The sequence below is a fragment of the Pseudophryne corroboree genome, chromosome 3, assembly GCF_028390025.1.
Source record: "Pseudophryne corroboree isolate aPseCor3 chromosome 3, aPseCor3.hap2, whole genome shotgun sequence".
Taxonomy (NCBI): domain Eukaryota; kingdom Metazoa; phylum Chordata; class Amphibia; order Anura; family Myobatrachidae; genus Pseudophryne; species Pseudophryne corroboree.
The window spans coordinates 234,158,913-234,181,052 of NC_086446.1; the positions used below are offsets into that span (position 1 = coordinate 234,158,913).

Here is a 22,140-nt window from a genome sequence, read left to right on the forward strand (position 1 = left end):
AAAGGTGTCTCCCTGGGTGCCTGACTTAAACAAACCACCTCACCATCAGAATCCTCCTTGTCAATTTCCTCCCCAGCGCCAGCAACACCCATATCCTCATCCTGGTGTACTTCAACAGTGACATCTTCAATTTGACTATCAGGAACTGGACTGCGGGTGCTCCTTCCAGCACTTGCAGGGGGCGTGCAAATGGTGTAAGGCGCCACCTCTTCCCGTCCAGTGTTGGGAAGGTCAGGCATCGCAACCGACACAATTGGACTCTCCTTGGGGATTTGTGATTTAGAAGAACGCACAGTTCTTTGCTGTGCTTTTGCCATCTTAACTCTTTTAATTTTTCTAGCAGGAGGATAAGTGCTTCCATCCTCATGTGAAGCTGAACCACTAGCCATGAACATAGGACAGGGCCTCAGCCGTTCCTTGCCACTCCGTGTCGTAAATGGCATATTGGCAAGTTTACGCTTCTCATCAGACGTTTTTAATTTTGATTTGTGGGTCATTCTACTGAAATTTAGTTTTTTGTATTTTACATGCTCTCTACTATGACATTGGGCATCGGCCTTGGCAGACGACGTTGATGGCATTTCATCGTCTCGGCCATGACTAGTGGCAGCAGCTTCAGCACGAGGTGGAAGTGGATCTTGATCTTTCCCTATTTTACTCTCCACATTTTTGTTCTCCATTTTTTAATGTGTGGAATTATATGCCAGTAATATATCAATAGCAATGGCCTACTACTATATATACTGCGCACGACAACTTAAATGCACCTCAGTTATGAATGGATAGTATATTTGACGACACAGAGGTAGGTAGAGCAGTGGCCTACTGTACCGTACTGCTATATATTATATACTGTCGGTCAGCAAAATTATGCACTGTCCTTCTACTATATATACACCGCACCACTTAAATGCACCACAGGGATGGATGGATAGTATACTTGACGACACAGAGGTAGGTAGAGCAGTGGCCTACTGTACCGTACTGCTATATATTATATACTAGTGGTCAGCAAAATGATGCACTGTCCTCCTACTATATATACACCGCACAACAACTAAAATGCACCACAGGTATGGATGGATAGTATACTTGACGACACAGAGGTAGGTAGAGCAGTGGACTACTGTACCGTACTGCTATATATAATATACTGGTGGTCAACAAAATTATGCACTGTCCTCCTACTATATATACACCGCACCACTTAAATGCACCACAGGGATGGATGGATAGTATACTTGACGACACAGAGGTAGGTAGAGCAGTGACCTACTGTACCGTACTGCTATATATTATATACTGGTGGTCAGCAAAATTATGCACTGTCCTCCTACTACTGCGCACAACAACTAAAATGCACCACAGGTATGGATGGATAGTATACTTGACGACACAGAGGTAGGTAGAGCAGTGGACTACTGTACCGTACTGCTATATATTATATACTGGTGGTCAGCAAAATTCTGCACTGTCTTGTCCTCCTATACTACAATGCAGCACAGATATGGAGCGTTTTTCAGGCAGAGAACGTAGATATTTTCATCACACTGAGAACAGATATTTGCAAGCACACTGAGCACAGATACTTGCAGCACACTGAGCACAGATATTTGCAGCACACTGAACACAACTGAGTGGATGCTGCACGTCCTCTCCCTATCATCTCCAATGAACGAGTGAAAATGGCGGCGACGCGCGGCTCCTTATATAGGATACGAATCTCGCGAGAATACGACAGCGGGATGATGACGTTCGGGCGCGCTCGGGTTAACCGAGCAAGGCGGGAGGATCCGAGTCTGCCTCGGACCCGTGTAAAATAGGTGAAGTTCGGGGGGGGGTTCGGATTCCGAGGAACCGAACCCGCTCATCACGAGAAAATACTCCACAAATTTGGACATATTATGATGTAAAGCTGAACACAAGTTGCTGCAATTGCTTCTGCATTGCGGTGAACTAAGGAGGAGTGTTAACAAGCCTTGGAGAGATAAAGTGAAGAGAGATAAAGTACCAACCAATTAGCTCCTGTCATTTTTCGAACACAGCTTGTAAAATGACAGTTTGGAGATGATTGGTTAATTCTTTCTCTCTCTCTGCTTTCTCTCTCTCCAATCTTTGATAAATTTATCACATTTGCATATTCATCTTTATGCAGAGCTGTACGCATCTCTGGAGCCGGATTACCATCATTCATTTACTTGGTTGCATAGCTGGCTCCATTATCAGTGTTCAGATGCAAAGGGTACTGAAAACAGGCATAATTGCATGTATACACAACAAACTTGACCTGTGAGCTAACGCCCCATTACCACAAAAGTGGAGATGCGACTGAGTTACGTACACTCGGCTCCAGAGCATGAGCAGTGCGATACCATGCAATAAACATCAGTGAAGCTGACTTGTGTTCAACTCTGTATCAGCCCCATTGTTTTTAAATAGTTTTTATAAACCTATAAAGTCATTCAGATGGGAAGGTATAATACTGATACCCCTTTCAGACATAGGGGTATATTCAATTAATGTCAGATCCTTTCCGGCGGAAAGGATCCGACATCTCAGTATTCAAGTAGCCGTTCCCAACAATGCCAATCCGACTTTTTTTAAAGTCTGATTGACATTGTCGGAAACGGGGCTAAAACCTGTCATATTTGGATGGTAATCCGACAAAACACGTGGCCGATCAACGTGCTTTCCGACCAGTCAGATTTTCTGACTTGTCAGATAAACGGCACGTTGATTGAATAAGTCGGATCTGGATTAGACCTTAAATTGCCGTTTATTCGACAAGACGGGAAATCTGGCTTAAATTGAATATCCCCCATAATTTGAAAGATACCTAAGCCTTCCAGAGCGATAAAATGGAGTTGATAAAGTACCAGCCAATCAGCTCCTAATTGCCATGTTACAGGCTGTGTTTGAAAAATTACAATTGGGAGCTGATTGGTTGGTAGTTTATCTCTCTGCCGCATAGCCTTTAGACCCAGGATATTGTCAGGTTTATGGCTCGACACTGGTCTCGGCTGATCAGACCCTACTGACCTTCGGCTGATCAGACCCTACTCGTGATGGATGTCCCGGGTCCGCAACCCTGTTCTCTACCAGGGTTGTTCCTGGGACCAGCCCGGGGTGGCCATGGACTGAAAGGCATTACCTGGGTCACGATGACCTGGGTCATGCCTAAATGGAGTTGATTGGTGGAGATGACATCATCTTTAAGCGTCCACTGTTAGACAGAAGACCCGGATCACTGAAAGACCCAGGTCTAGGTTGACGATACAAGAGTATCCCGAGTCCATTATCCTGGTCTGAAAGGGGGTAAGTACTTTACTTTAATCCGTGTTCAGTGCACAGGGCCTGAGCATGATTAAAGCCAGGTTTATGTCTGAAAAGGGTATAACACTGGTATGCCATATAATGGCTGGGCCTGGAGTAGTAATCATTGTTTATTAATAAGGAAAAAAACACTTTAAAAAAAAAAAAAAGTAAAACCTCTACTTACAAAAGATAATTGTGACTTTACGAAACATAAATAAGTAAAAAAAAAACCTGTCAAAAAGGTGGGAGCCATTTTAGGGCCTGTTTCTGAGCCACACGCATTGTCAGTGTTTTTCAACTGCGCATGCACCGTGAGTCCCATGGTGCATGTGTCCTATGGTATGTGCGCCGAGAGTAGCAGTAGCAATTGAGACGTGCGGTGTCAGCAATGTATTGCCCATTCCTGGGCGGCGACTGGTAGGTGGCTATCAGACACATGGAGATGCAGTGACTGGGCATGTTATTGGAGTGTCACATGTACATCACGTAACTGGTTGCAAACTCAGAAGCTTAATCGCTTACATTAGAGGCCACACCCTGATAGAGATTATGCACCTAGCATGGGGCTGGTATGCATCAGATGGGTGTGTCTAAAGACACACAAAGTGGGGGTCTCAGTCCTTGCACAGTCAGAGTCGCACATGTACACCAGGCGAAGGGTTGATAATAGTATTAGCAGAGGTTAAAGTGAGCCAGAACAGGGCGGAACTGCGTTCCGTCAGTTCCACTTGGAGACGGAACGCAGTTCCGCCTCTTCCGGCTCACCTCACCCGATGTGTGCCCGGCGCCTCAGGGAGATGCCGGACGCCCACTGAGATTGTGTTACCAGCGGGCGGCCGGCTCTCTCTCCACAGCGGAAGCCGGCAGCTGGAGCTCACTACTGAGCTCCGGCTTCCTGCTGTCAGTGCGCACTATGGGAGAGACGTCATGAGCGGACGCCAGGAGGATCACAGCGATCGGACGCGGGAGCGGGGCTTGGTAAGTATGTTTTGTTTTTTTGTTTTTTACTTATGTGTGACTGTAATTAGCAGCGCTTCTACTGCGGGCAAACTACAGGGGTGCAAACTACTGGGGGCAAGCTACAGGGGGCTAGCCACTGGGGGCAAACTACAAGGGGCTAACCACTAGGGGCAATCTACTGAGGGCATAACTACTGGGGGCAAGCTACAGGGGGCTAACCACTAAGGGCAAACTACAAGGGGGCAAGATACTGGGGGCTAACTACTGGGGGCAAACTACAGGGTCGCATTACTACTGGGGGCAAACTACAGGGTCGCATTACTACTGGGGGCATAACTACAGGGGCACATTACTACTGGGGGCATTACTACAGGGGCACATTACTACTGGGGGCATTACTACTGGGGGCATAATTACAGGGGGGCATTACTAATGGGGGCATTACTAATTGGGGCATTACTACTGGGGGCTAAACTACAAGGGGGCAAACTACAAGGGGGCTAAACTACTTGGGGCAAACTACATGGGGCTAAACTACAGGGGCTAACTACTGGGGGCAAGCTACTGGGGGCAAACTACAGGGGCGCATTACTACTGGGGGCAAGCTACTGGGGGCAAACTACAAGGGCGCATTACTCCTGGGGGCATAACTACAGGGCCGCATTACTACTGGGGGCATAACTACAGGGGCATTACTACTGGGGGCATAACTACAGGGGCTAAACTACTGGGGGCATAACTACAGGGGGGCATTACTACTGGGGGCATTACTACTTGGGGCAACTACTGGGGGCATAACTACAGGTGCTAAACTAATGGGGCATTACTACTGGGGGGCAATACTACTGGGGGCAAACTACAAGGGGGCTAAACTACTTGAGGCAAACTACATGGGGTTAAACTACAGGGGCTAACTACTGGGGGCAAGCTACTGGGGGCAAACTACAGGGGCGCATTACTACTAGGGGCAAGCTACTGGGGGCAAACTACAGGGGCGCATTACTACTGGGGGCATAACTACAGGGGTGCATTACTACTGGGGGCATAACTACAGGGACTAACTACTGGGGGCATAACTACAGGGGGCTAAACTACAAGGGGGCAACCTACAGGGGGGCATAACTACAGCAGCTAAACTACTGGGGGCATTACTACTTGGGGCAAACTACATGCGGTTAGACTACAGGGGCTAAACTACCGGGGAATTACTACTTGGGGCTAAACTACATGGGGCAAACTACATGAGGACTAAACTACAGGGGGTAAACTACTGGGGGCATTACCACTGGGAGGCTAAACTAAAGTGGGGGTAAACTACTGGGGTCATAACTGCAGGGGCATTACCACTGGGGGCCTCACTACTGGGGCTAAACTACAGGGTGCTAAACGACTGGGGGCATTTCTACAGGCGATATTACTACTGGGGGCAATACTAATGAGGGCATTGTAAAGGGGGCACTTCATAAGGGGCATCACTCCTGGGGACATAAGGGGCACTACTACTACATTGCATAAGGGGCACAACTACTATAGGCTCTATATAAGGGGCACTACCACTGTGGGCACTACCAGTACAGTCGACATTGCATAAGGAGCACTACTACTGTGAGCATTGTAAAAGGGGCGCTACTGCTGTGGGCATTGTGTATTACGGGGTGCTACTACTGTGGGCATTATGTGTATTAGGGGTGCTACTACTGTGGGCATTATTACAATTGTGTGACCACGCCCCTTTCTTTTTGAGACCACGCCCCTTTTGGGGCAGGGGGATGGGGGGTGAGTTCCACCACCTCTCTAGGACCACTTTAAGCACTATTAGCATAGAGCCGCAGGCCATACTACTGTATGGCAAGAGACACTAAGCAGTCACAGCAGCATTCGTACCTAAATCAGCCCCTTAGGGTTTTATTTTATATGTGTGCCCCACAGGGACATGTATCATTGTCTTAGAGGAAAATATCAAGATAACCTAAATAATAGTTTAACCTGATATACCGTGATTACGCTGCCAGTTTATATCACAGGCCAAGACTGGCATGCGTTACCTTCATAACCGTGAGGGAGCTGTTAGGGAAACAGAGACAGGTAATGGTGTTAGTTTTAATATCGTTGTTTATGTAGTGCTTGTTGCACAGGAAAAACAGTGTGCACTGTGTACAGATTCAGGACTCTTCCTCAGAGATCTGTGTTGTCCTCTCCCGGGTACTGCCGTAACTTCCCTGCAGGGGACGATAGGAGTCTGGGGCCATGTAGGGAGTATTGAACAATGTGTAGTACAAGTCACCCTTATACACAGGGCGAGACGTCTCAAACCTTAGACAGCGAGATAAAGTGGAAAAGTTGCCCATAGCAACCAATTAACTTCTTGATATAATGTATCTATCATAAAGATAAAACAGCAACTAACCAGCTTCTGTCATTTTATAGACTCTCTACTGTTTGATACAACTCCCCCACAGTACACTGATTTTCTATGCTTTCTCCGAAACACAAACGCACGCATACACACACACACGCACACACACACACACACACACACACACACACACACACACACACACACACACACACACTGTATATATTAGATTGATAGCTAAATATATTCTTATAAAGAAAATATTATATATTTGGAGGTGAGTGCTTATTTATAATGAGGAATCATCATATACTGTAAATTTTGCAATTAATTTCCTTCTCAGACAAAAATAGACATGGTTTTATTTTTGTGTGTATTGTTATGAGGCCCCTTCTCTCGTGTATGTTGTGTAATAAGGCCCCTTCTCTTATGTATGTTGTGTTAGGAAGCCCCATCTGTCATGAATGTTGTGTTATGAAGCTCCTCACATGTATGTTGTGGTATGAGGCCCCTCCTCTCATGTATGTTGTTATGAGGCCCTCCTCTCTTGTATGTTGTGTTATGAGGCACCTCCTCTCATGTATGTTGTGTTATGAGGCCCATCCTCTCATGTATGTTGTGTAATGAGGCCCCTCCTCTCATGTATGTTGTGTTATGAGGCCCATCCTCTCATGTATGTTGTTATGAGGCCCTCATCTCTTGTATGTTGTGTTATGAGGCACCTCCTCTCATGTATGTTGTGTTATGAGGCCCATCCTCTCATGTATGTTGTTATGAGGCCCTCATCTCTTGTATGTTGTGTTATGAGGCACCTCCTCTCATGTATGTTGTGTTATGAGGCCCATCCTCTCATGTATGTTGTGTTATGGGGCCCATCATCTCATGTATGTTGTGTAATGAGGCCCCTCCTCTCATGTATGTTGTGTTATGAGGCCCATCGTCTCATGTATGTTGTTATGAGGCCCTCATCTCTTGTATGTTGTGTTATGAGGCACCTCCTCTCATGTATGTTGTTATGAGGCCCTCCTCTCTTGTATGTTGTGTTATGAGGCACCTCCTCTCATGTATGTTGTGTTATGAGGCCCATCCTCTCATGTATGTTGTGTAATGAGGCCCCTCCTCTCATGTATGTTGTGTTATGAGGCCCATCCTCTCATGTATGTTGTTATGAGGCCCTCATCTCTTGTATGTTGTGTTATGAGGCACCTCCTCTCATGTATGTTGTGTTATGAGGCCCATCCTCTCATGTATGTTGTTATGAGGCCCTCATCTCTTGTATGTTGTGTTATGAGGCACCTCCTCTCATGTATGTTGTGTTATGAGGCCCATCCTCTCATGTATGTTGTGTTATGGGGCCCATCATCTCATGTATGTTGTGTAATGAGGCCCCTCCTCTCATGTATGTTGTGTTATGAGGCCCATCGTCTCATGTATGTTGTTATGAGGCCCTCATCTCTTGTATGTTGTGTTATGAGGCACCTCCTCTCATGTATGTTGTGTTATGAGGCCCATCCTCTCATGTATGTTGTGTTATGAGGCCCCTCCTCTCATGTATGTTGTGTTATGAAGCTCCTCTCATGTATGTTGTGTTATGAGGCCTTTCATGTATGTTGTGTTATGAAGCCCCTTCTCTCATATATGTTGTGTTATGAGGACGTTCCTATCGTGTATGTTGTGTTAAGAGCCCTCTCCTCTCATGTATGTTGTGTTATGAGGCCCCTCCTCTCATGTATGTTGTGTTATGAGGCCCATCCTCTCATGTATGTTGTGTTATGAGGCCCCTCCTCTCATGTATGTTGTGTTATGAGGCCCCTCCTCTCATGTATGTTGTGTTATGAGGCCCCTCCTCTCATGTATGTTGTGTTATGAGGCCCCTCCTCTCATGTATGTTGTGTTATGAGGCCTCTCATGTATGTTGTGTTATGAAGCCCCTTCTCTCATATATGTTGTGTTATGAGGACGTTTCTATTGTGTATGTTGTGTTATGAGGCCTCTCCTCTCATGTATGTTGTGTTATGAGGCCCCTCCTCTCATGTATGTTGTGTTATGAGGCCTTTCATGTATGTTGTGTTATGAAGCCCCTTCTCTCATATATGTTGTGTTATGAGGACGTTCCTATCGTGTATGTTGTGTTAAGAGCCCTCTCCTCTCATGTATGTTGTGTTATGAGGCCCCTCCTCTCATGTATGTTGTGTTATGAGGCCCCTCCTCTCATGTATGTTGTGTTATGAGGCCCCTCCTCTCATGTATGTTGTGTTATGAGGCCCCTCCTCTCATGTATGTTGTGTTATGAGGCCCCTCCTCTCATGTATGTTGTGTTATGAGGCCTCTCATGTATGTTGTGTTATGAAGCCCCTTCTCTCATATATGTTGTGTTATGAGGACGTTCCTATTGTATATGTTGTGTTATGAGGCCTCTCCTCTCATGTATGTTGTGTTATGATAAGGCTCCTCCTCCTCCTCTTGTGTATTCAGTGTTACTCATACTATATAGAGGAAAGGTGTGATAGGATATTTGGGGATAGGGGGATGTGTGAGCATTTCTGGAAGCAGTTTCAGTTGGTAATATTTTCCTTTCCTCTGTTTTAACACAGGCATTGCCTCTGGGTACCTTGTTGACGATCACACAGGAATAATAAGAAGGAGTTCATGACGAGGTACTGTTTGATTATTCCACATTTGTTTGATGGCTGATAATAGTGAATTGTGTACAGCTCCTTGCATATGCATCATAAATACTGTTTGATGATTTACTAGCCTTGTAGAGAACTATTCCACTTCCATAAAATACATATACATTTGTTATGCTCAGCCTTTCCAGCTGACATGAATCACACTAGTCAGGATTGTATACAGTCGCTGATGACCCCGGATGCAAATTGTTTATGTACCCTGCTTAGAGTGTTATCCTCCACACTCTACAGTATCTTTTTTTCTATTTTTTTCTAAAAAGACATTTTTAGTTATTGAAAGAAAACAAAATTCCTAAAATCACAAAAATGATTTAGTGAAATAATTTGGGTAAGTATTAACATGAGTACATGGGCAAAATAAATATGGGAAGCGGTTACAATACCACTAGTCTGGATCCCGGACGTCACAATCCCGACACCTGAATCCGACTAGCGGTGGAATGCCGCTGCCGGAATCCTGGCGCCACAGGCTTTTCTCCCTCTATGGGTGTCCACGACACCCATAGAGGGAGAATACAACCTGTGGCGTGCGGAGCGAGCCACCGTGCCCGCAGCGTAGCGAGCCCGCAAGGGGCTTGCTACCGTTCACCCTGATGCCGGCATACCGGTGGTCAGGATCCCGCTGTCGGTATACTGATGCCCGGGATCCCGGCCGCTGGTTTTTCATACCGATCCCAATAAATACAGATACTAATGTGGAACAAGGTGAGGTACAGCCATAACCATACAAAGCAATGTCTAGGAAACAAAATTGAAATATAAATTGGAGAAAGTTTTACAACCTCTATGGCAGCGGTGGCCAACCCGTGGCTCTTGAGCCGCATGTGGCTCTTTCTTTACTCAAATGTGGCTCCCAACACTCAAAGTAACATGACCACAGCAGATCCAGAAACCAATGCACTCCAGCCAGTAGCACTACATTGACTGAAAACTGAGGGAGCCAAATACTATAGGTGAGACATCCACTGGCAAATAGAGAACACATAAGGGGCTGCTACAATCAGGGGCTTGGTGGCAACTTTTAGCCTGGGGGGCAGACTCAAGTAAGCTGCCCCATTTTTTACAGGGAATCTGCAGTCAAGTGGCCCTGGAACACTTAAGTTGCACTGGCCCGGGGGTCAGATGGTACCCTGCCCCCCTTCCCAGCCATCCCCCGGCCACAAGTTGGGGGGACTGTAGTGACATATTAGGGTGGGCTGGAGTAACACAGGAGTGTTCTGGCAGAAGAGACACAGGGGTATATGCAATTGCGGTCGAATTGACGCCAAAGTCGAAAAACAGGACATTTTCGACCAAAAAACCATGTCGAATTGGATTCGTCAATGCAATACAGTACTTTTCGTCAAAATACCTGCCGTTCCACCAGCCGTTTGATGGATGTGGCCAGAACGTGAAGGATGTCCATAGTCTCCCTGTGATCTTCTCGTCTGGTCTTTTGCGTTTCTGCCGTGCTGTCGGCATGAGCCTTTTGCATTTCAACCAGACCTTTTGCCATCTTCTCCATTATCTTCTCAATGGCGTCCAGTCTGGTTTCAACGACATTCTTGTAGGTATCCTGGTGGGCAGTCATCTCTGCTGCCAGGGTGTGTACCCTCTGAACATTTGAGGGATCCTGCCCTTCCTGTACGTCTGCCACCAATTGCATTTGTGCAGCTGAAAAGAAAATTAGAAATTAGTATACACATTCATACTCACAATTCGATATTTACTCACACAGGGATGTAGAAACAGCGGGCTGCTGCACTTCCACCTCGTCGTCCGACGAATCCTGTAGGAGATCCGGCCTGAAGAAGGAACCAATCCCCGATGCAAGTCCGCTGCTGGTCCATGGCACCTCTGTTTGCAAAAGAAAACAAAAAATGAAAGTTAATAAACTATACAAAAATGGCGCCCCCCCCACCTCTCCCCCAAAAAATAAATACAAACCTTCTCCATCCTGCGGTGCCGCTGCTCCAGGAGCTTCACTTGTCCTCAATTCTGGAGACTTTTCAAGGTTCCGGCTGGATACTTCTGCACGGCTGTCTTCAAACCCAAGAAAAGTCTCGTCCGTTAACCCTGTAGACTCAAACAGTTCGGGTGATGGGTCCACAAGGGTAGTGTCTTGTTGAGGCTCTTCGGTCACAGTCCCAGAGCTCCTGGAGAGATGACGAGCTGGTGATGGCCTGCGCGCAGGAGATGTACTTTGGTGCCCAGCTGGTGGTGTGGTCGCCGACGGTGTCTGACGCATAGGTGATGTTCTGTGCGCTGAGGTCTGCGCGCTGACGATGCTTGCTGCGCAGGTGGTGGTCCGCGCGCTGCTGCCGATGCCTGCTACACAGGGGATGGTCCGCGCGCTTGCGATGTCCTGCGCGCAGGTGATGTCCTCTGGGCAGGCGTGTCTGGGGAAAAAGAACAAACACATTAGCAAATATAAAAAAAATAAAAAAAAAGATTAGTGCAGCTCATCTGAATGTATTCTTACCATCAGGCCTCCTTTTGGACTGCTTGTCTCCCGCCGTCTTCCGTCTTCTGGGCGGTTCTTCCTCCTCGGGAAAGCCAGCAGGACGGCTAGAGTCCACACCTCCGCGAACTCCTTGGACCATGGCAGGGTTCATGCGCCTTTTAATAACTTCCTCCCAGGGTAGCCACTTCAGATTGAGAGCCGGACCACCTCCCGTAGCTGTCTCATGTCGGCGCTGAATCCCCATCTTCTTCTTGGTCTGTCTGCGGCAATCACTGTACCGCTTCATGCAGTTTCTGGTGCTCCGGCGGTTTCCAGATACTGCGGTGACTTGTCTCGCGATGGCATCCCAGCTGTTTCGCTTGGTCTTAGCTGCTGTGCTCTGTGCCCTTGGTCCATACAGAACGTCGTAGGACCTGTCGACGCCATCCACTAGGGCACAGTTTTCCGCCTCAGTGTATCTGGGTCCACGCGGCTTCTTCTGTCCTGCGTCTTCACCAGAGGCTTCCTTCTCCGACTGATCCTCTGGCTGGCTTCTTGCCTTTAGGGATAAAAAAAACATGCATTTTATAAGATCAGTATGTACCTGTGAGTGTGTCAGTATCCCTGGCAGTGCGCAAAGATACCTGTAGGTGTGCATGGCAGTGCGCAAACTAGGGTGTGTCAAGTTGGATGCTATTGTGTCTGCAGGTGTTGTCAGTATTTACCTGTCTAGGCCTTTTCTTTTGCTTCTGTCTTTGGTCCCTTGACGACCGCGGCTGGTCACTGGATGCCTGTTCGGTCGTATCCTCCTCCTGGGTCGGCTCCCACTCCTCATTGCTGTGCAGGGAAAGTTCTTCTGAGGGGTGGGGGGAAGGGGGAGATCGGGGCCGCTTGTCCCTGGACATCTCTGTTGTAAAAAGATAAAAAAATAATTTTTACAAATTTAACACACATTCCATAATTACATGCAACCACACGTCATGCTGCTGGGTCCTCAGTGCTCAAGCAGGACCAAACAACAACAAAAATTGAAAATGTGAAAAAAACCACAGCCAAACAAGCCAAAACCCCCGTACAAGCATCCCTGTACATGCTGGTGGTCAACCAGTGCTACAAAAGGAGCAAAAAACATGTTTTGGAAACAATCTACACAACATGTCGGCCACATGGCAGATACCGACACAGTCAAAGTCAGCCCAAACAAGCCAAAAAGTACCTCCAGCATGTGCAGGCATGCACCAGTGCTAAAATATGAGCCAAAAAACATGTTTTGGGAACAAACGACATCACATGTCGACCACATGTTGGATACCGACACACTCTAAAATCACCCCAAACAAGCCAAAAAGCATCCCTGCACATGATGGAGGTCAACCAGTGCTACAAAAGGTGCAAAAAACATGTTTTGGAAACAATCTACACAACATGTCGGCCACATGGCAGATACCGACACTGTCAAAGTCTTTCCAAACAAGCCAAAAAGTACCTCCAGCATGTGCAGGCATGCACCAATGCTAAAATATGAGCCAAAAAACATGTTTTGGGAACAAATGACATCACATGTCGACCACATGTTGGATCCCAAAAAGCATCCCTGCACATGCTGGAAGTACACCAATGCAAAAGCATGACCCAAAAAACACTTTATGGGGGGAAAAAAAAAAAAACCGTGAAAAACTACCAACAAACAAACAACTCCCAAAAAAACATGCAGCAATACAAGCAGGAGCTATGGCCCTCATTCCGAGTTGTTCGCTCGGTATTTTTCATCGCATCGCAATGAAAATCCGCTTAGTACGCATGCGCAATGTTCGCACTGCGACTGCGCCAAGTAACTTTGCTATGTAGAAAGTAATTTTACTCACGGCTTTTTCATCGCTCCGGCGATCGTAATGTGATTGACAGGAAATGGGTGTTACTGGGCGGAAACACGGCGTTTCAGGGGTGTGTGGCTGAAAACGCTACCGTTTCCGGAAAAAACGCAGGAGTGGCCGGAGAAACGGTGGGAGTGCCTGGGCGAACGCTGGGTGTGTTTGTGACGTCAACCAGGAACGACAAGCACTGAACTGATCGCACAGGCAGAGTAAGTCTGAAGCTACTCTGAAACTGCTAAGTAGTTAGTAATCGCAATATTGCGAATACATCGGTCGCAATTTTAAGAAGCTAAGATTCACTCCCAGTAGGCGGCGGCTTAGCGTGTGTAACTCTGCTAAATTCGCCTTGCGACCGATCAACTCGGAATGAGGGCCTATATACACATACCTGCACACATATACATACCCCAAACACCCCCATCCCACTACACAAACACATACATGCAACGCCAGACCACATGTGGTACTTACCTAGAAATGTAGAAATCGCTCCAAAAACGACTCTCCTCCGGGGTAACAGGTATCCTCCTGTCCGTCCTGGATTAAAGCCTGCTGGGCGTCCAATCGTTACCACAGCAAACAACACCAATTTGCTAGCTCTGCAGCTCCTCCACTCCACTCTGCAGGTTCACAAAATGGCTGCTGAGCACGCAGCAAACAAGCCCTATAAAGGGATCAAAACGGCGGTAAGTCGAATCCGGGACGCCCACTACTCGACGATTGGTCCGTTATTCGACAAGGGGAGTGTCGAATGCGTTTTGTATTGAATATGTCGAATTCATGGTCCCGGGCGGAGGGTTTCGGCTGTCGAGTACAGTCGAATCCTAAAACGGACGAAAAAAAGACGCAATTCGGCCAGAATTGCATATACCCCACAATGGGGGAGCTGACTGTAATGACATAGGAGGGTGGTGGCTGGAGTGGCATATGTTGGAGCTGGTTGGAGTGACACATGGGAAGCTGAAGTGTATTATGTGAATCTGGCTTTTTCAATATCTTTTATATGGATTTGGCTTTTTCAATTATTTTATGTGGAAGGGACTTTTTAAATGTATTTAATGTTGGATCTGGCTTAAAAATATATCTTATGCTGGATCTGGCTTTTTCAACCTGGCATAAAGCCACACCCCATTTTTGCACATGCGCCTCAATGTCGGCTCTTTGACGTACCTAACAAGATATTTGGCTCTTTGTCTCTGAATGGTTGGCCACCCCTGCTCTATGGTGTTGAACATCATGATGTAATGGGGTGAGGGCAGGGCCGGTTCCGGGGCTTCTGGCGCCCCGGGCGGCATTAGGGGGCGTGGCTTCGTACAGGGGGCGTGGTCATTTACGCCCCCTGTACAGACTGAAATGATGTGCGGTGCGCGATGACGTCATCGCGCACCGCACAGCAAAGGTCCTCTCCACGAAGGGAAACTAGATGCGTAGCGTCTAGTTCCCTTCGTGGAGAGGACCTTTGCTGTGCGGTGCGCGATGACGTCATCGCGCACCGCACAGTAAAGGACCTCTCCACGAAGGGAAACTAGACGCGTACGCGTCTAGTTTCCCTTCCCAGCGGCAGCGGGGGGGGCAGCGGCAGCAGGGAGGCAGCAGCAGCGGATCAGCGGATCTTGCCCTGGTGCGGCGCCCTCCGGATGGCGCCCTGCGCCCTCCGGAAGGCGGCACCCCGACAAAAGTCCTGCTTGCCCGTGGCAAGATCCGCTACTGGGTGAAGGCATAATACATGGAGTAAAAGAGGATTCCTGGTTATATTGCTCGAATGATAAATATTAATAGCAGTGCCCCTTAAATACTGCATAGACAAGGGTAACATATTTTACATGAGAAGGTGTCTTGCTGGCATGAAGTGTGTACATTGGGCCTCATTCCGAGTTGTTTGCTCGTTAGTTTTTTCGCAACGGAGCGATTAGTCGCAAACTGCGCATGCACAAACTTCGCAGTGCGCCTGCGCCAAGTAAATTTGCAAAAAAGTTTGGTAATTTACTCACGGCTTAACGAAGAAATTTCATCGTTCTGGTGATCGTAGTGTGATTGACAGGAAGTGGGTGTTTCTGGGCGGAAACTGGTCGTTTTATGGGTGTGTGCGAAAAAACGCTGGCATTTCTGGGAAAAACGCGGGAGTGTCTGAAGAAACGGGAGAGTGTCTGGGCGAACGCTGGGTGTGTTTGTGACGTCAAACCAGGAACGAAACTGACTGAACTGATCGCAGTGGAGGAGTAAGTCTCGAGCTACTCAGAAACTGCTAAGAAATTTCTATTCGCAATTCTGTGAATCTTTCGTTCGCAATTCTGCTATGCTAAAATACACTCCCAGTAGGCGGCGGCTTAGCGTGTGCAAAGCTGCTAAAAGCAGCTAGCAAACGAACAACTCGGAATGAGGGCCATTGTGTTACCTTGTGCTTTGCAGAGTGCATGAAATAGCACATTTTACTGCTCTCTGTTAAAACTGACATGAAACCACAATAACTAATCCTGCCTTAAGGAGCCTACAGTTCTGTTCAAATTACTTTAGTTGACAGCTGAAGGTAACCATAGGTCTCTGCTACTGATCTCATCAATTATATATTCACATGTGCCCACTATGTTCTCTTTTAAACTCTTGTGCAGTTGCTGCAGACAAGACTTTATTGCGTACTTGCCTTGCCTGCAAGGAGAGGATTTTATTAAAAGTGCTACAGGAAAGCTGTGTAGCATAGAGGGTGCTGACCCAGGATAGAGCATAGTGTACAGAACAAAATGCTTCATTCCGGCAAATGGAAGTACGGAAAAACCCTGTGGGTTTTTTTTTTTTTTAAGCTTATTACATAGTGAACAATGGTAAAAATAAATTAGCACAAAATAATAGGAACTGATGTTCTTTTTTAAAGTAGGTACTGCCTCAATACAATAGCAAAACACATGCTTCTTACCATAATGAGCTGCAAATTCTGCAGTGTCATTTGTGGGGTGAAGTGATCTTTTTCTCACCTCTAATATAGGGGATCCATACTGCGGTGCTAGTAAAATAAATATCAGCGCATTACTACAACAGTCTATTGCGCAGGTCACCGATGGGTTCCGATTTGTCAGAGCAGAGAGCCAAACAAGGTGGCAGTGTCAGACTAGAGGCGGGCAGTGGCACATGCTGAGATATGACAAGGCCCAGCCCAGCAATGCCGAGCACTGTTTTTATGTAAGTTATGTAGCTCAGCCTCTATCAGGATGCTGCTACTCATGTGTAAAGGGCCTAATTCAGACCTGTTCGCTGCAGCGGCAGTGATCGTAAGCTGAAGCCCAGTGAGGTGTGCAGCCGCACTGCACGTGCGCACACAGAGAGATGCGAAGGCATTTCACTGGTGCGATCGCCTCTGCCTGATTGACAGGCGGTTGCGGGGCGGGAGGGGGCGTGCTGGTGGCGTTCGGACAGCTTTGGGAGGGACGTAATCCGGAAAACACAGGCGTGGGACCATTTGCAGGACAGCTGCCTGATATCACACGCATCCGCTGCAACCACAAAGGTGGCGGGTAGCTGCCTGCCTTAGCAGCTAGGCTGCATAGGTAGGGAGCTACTCGTCAGGTGCGAAAGCATTGCTGCTGTGTGATGCTTTCGCACCTCTTTGAGGTGGAGGGGCGTAGGGCCTGCCATGCGGGACAGACTAGCCCTGTGCTGAGCATCCCCTCGCATGTCAGAGATTTTGATCATAGATGTGCGTTTTTTCGCACATCTACGATCAGCTCTGAATTAGGCCCAATGTCATAATTGTTAAAGTCCTTGGGGGTAAATCAGAGTTGATCGCAGCAGGAAATTTGTTAATAGTTGGGCAAATCCATGTGCCCTGCAGGGGGGTGGGCAGATATAACACGTGCAGAGAGAGTTAGATTTGGGTGGGGTGTGTTCAAACGGAAATCTAAATTGCAGTGTAAAAATAAAGCAGCTAGTATTTACTCTGCACAGAAACAAAATAACCAACCCAAATCTAACTCTCTCTGCAAATGTTATATCTGCCACACCTGCAGTGCACACAGGCCCAGCGCTACCCGCTCAGCAAATGGATGCAGTTCAGGTAGGCACCAGGCAGGAGAGGCGCTCTACCTGCTCTGCATGCCCGCTGCTGCGCCGCCTGTCCCCCCTGCTGCTGCCGACTGCTGCACCTGTCCCACTGTGACAGGCAGCAGGGCCGGCAGCTTTCAGCTTCCTCTCCCCCTCCCTGAATGTGTGACAGCGCAGAGCCAGAGTGTGCGCTGTGCAGGCCAGGAAGGAAGACCCGAAAAGGGGGCGGAACTACACGGAATGGCAGGACGGAGCTACACGGGACCAGGCTGATCATGAGGAGGAACAGGTGGATGGACAGCTCCGGTCAGGTCAGCCAGACTTCCTTTTAGTAAGAAGATGTAAAGAGAGTGAGCTTGAGAAAGTGTGTGTGTGTGTGTGTGTATATCAATGTTTGTGTATCTATGTCACACTTGCCGATTTTATGCCTGCTCTCTCCGGGAGAGAGCAGCCAGGTCAGCTCAGCAGGGGGCAGGGCAGTGACATGACGTGCAGAGGGGTGCTGCCAGAGGCGGAACGGGGCGCGGCAGAGGAGGAACAGGGGCATGGCTGATGTATTGCGTCATGTTAGCCACGCCCCCCGCTGTGTAATGCCGCTATTACCCGCATTATACTGCAGGGGGCGTGGCTATGATGACGCGATTCACAAAAATTGCGTCATCGACTGTCCGGACTGCCCACTTTACTCACTAAGTGGCCGGCCAGGCAGGGGGGACCTCAGAAATCGTGAGACTTGCCTGCTCTTCCGGGGGGCTGGGAGGGTCACCCGATTTTCGGTAGCCTCTCGGCCATCACGGGAGAGTAGGCAATTAGGATCTATGTGTATGTATGTGTGTGTATCTGTGTGTGTGTTTATGCATGTGTGTGTATCTGTGTGACTGGGTGGGCAAAATGTGTATAAGCGGCACTACCACAGGCACAATTTTGTGTAAGCGGCACTACCACTAGCGGAATTTTGTGTAAGCGGCACTACTACAGGGGGGATTTTGTGTAAGAGGCACTACTAGGAGGGCATTTTGTGTAAGAGGCACCACTACAGGGTGGGATTTTGTGTAAGCGACACTACTACAGGGGGGATTTTGTGTAAGCGGCACTACTACAGGGTGGGATTTTGTGTAAGCGGCACTACTACAGGGTGGGATTTTGTGTAAGCGGCACTACTACAGGGGGGATTTTGTGTAAGCGCCACTACTACAGGGGGGATTTTGTGTAAGCACCACTACTACAGGCGGATTTTGTATAAGCGACACTACTACAGGGGGGATTTTGTGTAAGCGACACTACTACAGGGGGAATTTTGTGTAAGAGGCACTACTAAGAGGGCATTTTGTGTAAGCGGCACCACTACAGGGGGGATTTTGTGTAAGCGACACTACTACAGGGGAAATTTTGTGTAAGCGCCACTACTACAGGGTGGGATTTTGTGTAAGCGGCACTACTACAGGGGGGATTTTGTGTAAGCACCACTACTACAGGGGGGATTTTATATAAGCGACACTACTACAGGGGGATTTTATATAAGCGACACTACTACAGGGGGATTTTGTGTAAGCGACACTACTACAGGAGGGATTTTGTGCAAGCGACACTACTATAGGGGGGATTTTGTATAGGCGACACTACTACAGTGGTGATTTTGTGTAAGCGACACTACTGCAGGGTGGATTTTGTGTAAGCGACACTCCTACAGGGGGGATTTTGTGTATAATAAGCACTACTACGTGCAGTGATAAGTGAATAAGATTGCACTACTGTGGTGTAATTTGAAATTGGGGTACTATTGTGTGGCCATGCCCCTTCCATGTAAGACCACACTCCTTTTTCGGTGTGCACCAAAGGCGCGCGCTGTCCCTTTGTAAAGTATGGGAGGGCGTAAATTTATAGTTTGCAGGGGGGTGCCGAACACCCTAGCACTGGCCCTGAGTGCACATGGTTTTGCCCAACTGCTAACAAATTTGCTGCTGCAATCAACCCTGAATTACCCCCCTTGTGACTGAAGCCAGCTAGAAGGCATAGGAATTATATATTAACATGACTATTGTCGCAGTGAGAACTGTGATTATTTCAATTGGAGTGATAAAAATTATTTATCACTGGTATTTACTGTATGAAAAACATAACTGCAAAGCAACTGAGCAATCCTGACCTATAGCTGTAAGTAAAATTACCTCATTGCCAGGTCAGTGTACATGACAATAAAGTGGTAGTGGAAGTTGGACTTATGGGCCCTACAGACATGCCGATCCGCCGCCGAGCTGCCCGACGGCGGATACGGCCAACGAGCGACCCGGCGGCGGGGGGGCAGTGACGGGGGGAGTGAAGTTTCTTCACTCCCTCCGTCACACGGCTCCATTGAAGTTTAGGCAAATATGGACGAGATCGTCCATATTGGCCTGCATGCACAGCCGACGGGGGACCAGCGATGAACGAGCGCGGGGCCGCGCATCGTTCATCGCTGGAGCCTCCACACTGAAAGATATGAACGAGTTCTCGTTCATTTATGAACGAGATCGTTCATATCTTTCAAACAAATCGGCATGTGTGTAGGGCCTATTAGAAGTGACATTTCCGTGTGCAGATTGCGCCTCTGGAGCCTCTTACTCCTCTCCGCACTTCTAAATGACAGAGGCCTCTCGTGAGAGAGGAGAAGCGTGCGCCATCTTGGGCAACTGGTAAACTGTTCTGGTGCAGTGGTACATAACCAACTTGTCAAGATAAAAGCAACGCTATATTTGGAAATGATTGGATTGATAAATTAAAAATAAATAACAATTTATTGTATAGATAGAAACAATTTCATAGAAGAAAACAAATATCACATGATGTGCCAGAAAGAAATATACATACAGTGTATACACCTTTTTCGCTCTCTTATTATTCTGTTCTCAGACCATTTAGTGTCTGTTCCTGTTAATTACCCCTGGTAGGTCCACAAGTCCTTGTACCAGGGACATATTGAGCACAGCACAGTTCGGCAAAGTCAGTATATTTACCGGTCACCGTTTGTTAGAGGTGGAGATGCTTCCATTAGAGGTCTATCTTTACAGGAGTGACTTACCTGTGTTTTCATAGTAGCTGATTGCTGTAGCAACCACATATTATAGAGATGTGCACTTGAAATTTTTCGGGTTTTGTGTTTTGGTTTTGGGTTCGGTTCCGCGGCCGTGTTTTGGGTTCGACCGCGTTTTGGCAAAACCTCACCGAATTTTTTTTGTCGGATTCGGGTGTGTTTTGGATTCGGGTGTTTTTTTCAAAAAACACTAAAAAACAGCTTAAATCATAGAATTTGGGGGTCATTTTGATCCCAAAGTATTATTAACCTCAAAAAACATAATTTCCACTCATTTTCAGTCTATTCTGAACACCTCACACCTCACAATATTATTTTTAGTCCTAAAATTTGCACCGAGGTCGCTGGATGACTAAGCTAAGCGACCCTACTGGCCGACACAAACACCTGGCCCATCTAGGAGTGGCACTGCAGTGTCACGCAGGATGGCCCTTCCAAAAAACACTCCCCAAACAGCACATGACGCAAAGAAGAAAAAAAGAGGCGCAATGAGGTAGCTGTGTGAGTAAGATAAGCGACCCTAGTGGCCGACACAAACACCTGGCCCATCTAGGAGTGGCACTGCAGTGTCACGCAGGATGGCCCTTCCAAAAAACACTCCCCAAACAGCACATGACGCAAAGAAGAAAAAAAGAGGCGCAATGAGGTAGCTGTGTGAGTAAGCTAAGCGACCCTAGTGGCCGACACAAACACCTGGCCCATCTAGGAGTGGCACTGCAGTGTCACGCAGGATGGCCCTTCCAAAAAACACTCCCCAAACAGCACATGACGCAAATAAAAATGAAAGAAAAAAGAGGTGCAAGATGGAATTGTCCTTGGGCCCTCCCACCCACCCTTATGTTGTATAAACAGGACATGCACACTTTAACCAACCCATCATTTCAGTGACAGGGTCTGCCACACGACTGTGACTGAAATGACGGGTTGGTTTGGACCCCCACCGAAAAAGAAGCAATTAATCTCTCCTTGCACAAACTGGCTCTACAGATGCAAGATGTCCACCTCATCATCATCCTCCGATATATCACCGTGTACATCCCGCTCCTCACAGATTATCAATTCGTCCCCACTGGAATCCACCATCTCAGCTCCCTGTGTACTTTGTGGAGGCAATTGCTGCTGGTCAATGTCTCCACGGAGGAATTGATTATAATTCATTTTAATGAACATCATCTTCTCCACATTTTCTGGAAGTAACCTCGTACGCCGATTGCTGACAAGGTGAGCGGCGGCACTAAACACTCTTTCGGAGTACACACTTGTGGGAGGGCAACTTAGGTAGAATAAAGCCAGTTTGTGCAAGGGCCTCCAAATTGCCTCTTTTTCCTGCCAGTATAAGTACGGACTGTCTGACGTGCCTACTTGGATGCGGTCACTCATATAATCCTCCACCATTCTTTCAATGGTGAGAGAATCAT

General features: G+C 47.5%; 1 protein-coding gene across 7 annotated transcripts in view; it reads left to right on the forward strand.

Moving 5' to 3' along the window:
• Positions 1-22,140, forward strand: part of SULF2 (sulfatase 2) — a 663,681-nt gene that overhangs the window by 267,977 nt on the left and 373,564 nt on the right. For 6 of the 7 annotated variants that reach the window (XM_063958903.1, XM_063958897.1, XM_063958899.1 and 3 more), the window contains one exon: positions 9,226-9,288. The exons of the other annotated variant lie outside the window; for it this stretch is intronic. The gene's annotated coding sequence lies outside the window, so the exon portion shown is untranslated. The remainder of the gene's footprint in view (positions 1-9,225; positions 9,289-22,140) is intronic. 7 annotated transcript variants of the gene reach the window in all.